Source organism: Arachis ipaensis, chromosome B10 (genome assembly GCF_000816755.2).
Source record: "Arachis ipaensis cultivar K30076 chromosome B10, Araip1.1, whole genome shotgun sequence".
In the NCBI taxonomy this organism is placed as follows: domain Eukaryota; kingdom Viridiplantae; phylum Streptophyta; class Magnoliopsida; order Fabales; family Fabaceae; genus Arachis; species Arachis ipaensis.
In genome coordinates this window covers 69,489,287-69,493,603 of record NC_029794.2, presented here as the reverse complement: position 1 = coordinate 69,493,603, position 4,317 = coordinate 69,489,287, and positions in this window count along the sequence as shown.

Genomic DNA, 4,317 nt, shown 5'->3' with positions numbered 1-4,317 from the left:
GAAAGAATCATTCATCATTGAAGTAGTGAGCATGACGTGTTAATCCAGAAGAGGAAGCATCTCCAAAGCCTTAACTAACTGCTAATTACTGTCTCTATCTTAATTATTTATCGCTTTTGCTTTTATTTGTTTATGCGCCTACAGTACAAAAAATCATCTTGCTATTCACCTGACTAAGATCTGCAGACTAACCACAGCTTGCTCAATCCGGCAATCCTCATGGGATTCGACCCTCACTCACCTGAGGTATTACTTGGATGACCCGGTGTACTTGTCGGTTTAGTTGTGCGAGTTTAATTTTCGTGTACCAAATTTTTGCTGCCGTTGCCGGGGATTGTTTGTGATTGACAAACTAACGGTTGTCTTGCTCCTTAGATCAGGTACCTTTTACTGTTTTTCTTTTTGTGTTTCTTAATTTCTTTTTTAAAAAAAATTTTTTCTATCTTTAATCATCATTTTCTTTTGTTTGAGTCTTGTGTCAAGTCTTAAGTTTGGTGTCCCTTTGGTTTTTGTTCTTTTCTTGAGTCTATCTAAAAATTGTTCTTATTTTTCCTTCTTGATATTCAAATTGTTCTTGCTATTTTTCTTGTTTGGTTTCAAAATTTTCAAGTTTGGTGTCTTTTGGTATTTTTCCTTCAAGCTTTTCGAAAATCTGTGTCTTTGATCTTTAAAATCTTTAAGTTGGGTGTCCTTTAGTATTTGTCCCTTTTAATTTTCGAAAACTTAGTGCCTTTAATTTCAAAATTTTTAAACTTGGTATCTTTTAGTATTTTTCCTTTTCACTTTTTTGAAAATTTCTTTTATTTAAATTTAAAATTTTAAGTTTGGTGTCTTGGTTGGTAGTCTTGTTCTTCTTTCTTATCTTTTCCTTAAATCTTTATCTTATCTTTTCTTTCTTTGATTTTTAAAATTTTGCTATCTTATCTTTCTTTTAAATTCAATTTTCAAAATTTAGTATCATGTTAGTTTTTCGCTCTTTTGAATTTTAATTTTTAAAATCTTCAAAATTTTAAAATCTCATTTTATCTTTTCTCTCTCTTTTGACTTTTTTTAATCTTTGAATTTTAATATTTTTTATTTGACTTTCTCTTTTTGAATTTTAAAATCAAATCTTTTCTCTCTTAAATTTTAAAATATTATCTTATCTTGCTTGACTTCTTCTTTTCAAATTTAATTTTCAAATATTTAATTAACTCTTTCTCATTAAATTTTAAAAATTTTCAAAATCAAATCTTTTATTTTAATTTCAAATCTTTTTAATTATTTATCTGTTTTATTTTAATTTTAAAATATTGGTAGCTTTTTAATTCTTAATTCTCTTTCCTCTTTTTCAAAATCTTCTAACCTCTCTCCCTCTTCTATTTTCAAAAATTCTTAACCTCTTTCTCTCTCATCTTTTTCGAAAATATCTTGTTTCTTTCTCTTTCTTTAATTTCAAAAATCTTCTTTTCTTCCCTCTCTATTTTCAAAAACTTATTTTTAAATAAAAGACATCTTCTTTTCTTTTCTTCATCGATCTTTCTAACAAAGGACCTCTATACTCTCGCATAGAGAATCCTTTCTTCTTCTCTTCTTGATTTCTTTCTTCTTGTTTATGAATAGGAGTAGGGATAAAGAACCTCTCCTTGATCTATTTCCTGAACCTGAAAGGACTCTGAGAAGGCATCTGCAACAAGCTTAGGCTAGTAGATCCGTAAGGAATCTAATAGGAGTCCTAGAATAAGAAGTTGAAGAAACAATAATGGCAGCTAATCCAGACAATGGGGGTGGCGTAAGAAAGGTCCTAGGATCTTACACTGCACCCAATTCTGATTTCTATGGGCGCAGCATCTCCATTCCTGCCATTTGGGCAAACAACTTTGAGTTGAAGCTTCAACTAGTCACTCTGGTGCAAAAGAACTATCAGTTTCATGGACTTGATAAAACTCTTTTTTGGGGTTTATCTTGTATGGATTTTGAGGACTTTATCAATGTTCTTTCACACATATTCGTATAAAAATGCATGATTTTGTGTTCCTTTCCCAACTTTGCTTCATGGATGAAAACATGCCTCTTTCACATTAAATTAGATATATTTGAATCCTCCTCTATTACCATTTGATGCCGTGATCCATTTGTTAAGTGATTCCAGAGTTCTTAGGGCAAGGATGGCTTAGAAGAGAAGAAGGAAGCATGCATAAAGGGAAGGAGCATGGAAAATGAAGTTTTGGAGCTTGAGCAGCGACGTGCACGCGTACCTTGTGCGTACGCGTGGATGCGCGCCACTGGATCGGTGCGGGAAAGCCAACGCTAGAAGCCGGTGCATTCGCGTGGCTCAGCCAAAATCTCATGGACGCATACGCACACTTGACCCTTGCACGTGGATTGTGAAAATCTTAGGGACGCGTACGCGTGCTTTGCACGTACGCGTCGATGCCGCACGTGACTTTTAAAGAGAAAATGTGACTAGCGATTTCAGGGCAGTTACAGACCCTGTTTGGAGCAGAATTCTGGCAGAAAAAGGCATAAGAAAACCAAGGATTGACAGGATCCATATCTATTGACTCATTTTTAGATATTTTTAGTTAGAAGTTACACTTTTATAGAGAGAAAACTCCAACTTCTCTCTAGCTTCTCTCTAGGGTTTAGCTTCTCAAATTTGGAATTCTCTTGTTGAATTTGGTGAGATCTATTGTCAATTCACTTCTACTTTGCTTCCCATTGTAGATCTAGATTCATATACTCTCAAATTAGTTCTTGTTGTTCAAGTTACTTGTGGATCTTAGCTTTTGGATTTTGTTACTTCTATTTCCATTGATACATTGAGGTAATTCAAGTTCTTAGCCTTCACTTGTTTGATTGTTGTTAATCTCTTGTAGCGGATACTTTTGATTTCAAGTCTATTCTCAATTTTACAATGTCTCTCATGAATGCTCTCCAAGTGTTTGAGAAAATGCCAACTTTAACTATGGAGTAAACTTTTCTTGCTTGGCTTATAAGTTGAGACATTGGAGACACTTGAATTATTAATGTCTTTTGTTGATCATCAACTGGAAATTGCTAATTGATTTGCATGTCACTAAAGCTAGACTTCCCTAGGGTTAGACTAGGACTTGTGAATCCAAATTGATTACTTTCACTTGACTTCCCTTTATACTATATGTTAACTAAGTGAAGCAATAACTAATTGTGATTACAATTGATAGAAATAATGATGATAGGAAGTCCAATTCTCACTTCTAGCCAAGGCTTTTATATCATTTGATTTTCATTCACACTACTAGCTTGTTCTTTTCTTAGATGAAACTCCAAACACCAATACACCTTCTAACCAACAATGTGCATCTTGGAGCAATCCTCGGGAGAACGACTCGGAACTCATACTCTCGGTTATTGATTTTAGATTGTTTGATGTGGAATTGGGTGTCAGTTTAGACTATACTACAATTGGATTTATTGATAAATTCTATACCGGCATAAAATCACTCATCAGGACTTCCACCGGAAGATCCAAACAAGTTCCTATCTGACTTTCTGTAGATATGTGACACTGTCAAGAGTAATAGAGTAAATCCAGAAGTCTACAAGCTCATGCTCTTTCCCTATGGCTAGATTCTCAGCCTAAGGAAAAGCCTAGATAGTTGGGAGAAGGTGGTCAATGGATTGTTGATCAAGTTCTTCCCACCTTAAAAGTTGAGCAAGTTTAGGGTGGAAGTATAAACCTTCAGGCAGAAAGAGGGTGAATCCCTCTATGAAGCTTAGGAAAGATACAAGCAACTAATCAGGAAATGTCCTCCTGACATGATCTCAGATTGGACCATGTTAGACATTTTCTATGATAGTCTATCTAAGATGTCTAAGATGGAATTGGACCACTTTGCAGATGGATCCCTCTACCTGAAGAAAATGCCTGAAGAGGCACAAGAGCTTATTGACATGGTTGCTAACAACCAGTATATGTACACTTCTGAAAGGAACCCTATGAACAATGGGACTACTTAGAAGAGAGGCGTCCTTGAAGTAGGCACCTTAGACGCCATCTTGGCTCAAAGAAAGGTCATGTCCTAGCACATCAACATGATCACTCAGCACTTAAGCGGGACGTAGTATTTAGAGGCCTACTGCTTAGAGACGGCCTATGAGGTGGACACTGGTGATAATGCCTGGATGACCATGGAGGAGGTTAACTACATGGGAAACCCCTCCAGAAACTCCAACAGCAATCCCTATTTGAATACTTTCAATCAGGGATAGAGGAACCACCCTAAATTTGGGTGGAAAGATCAACAGAAGCCTCAACAAGGTTTTAGTAACAATTAGGGTGGAATGAACCAAAAC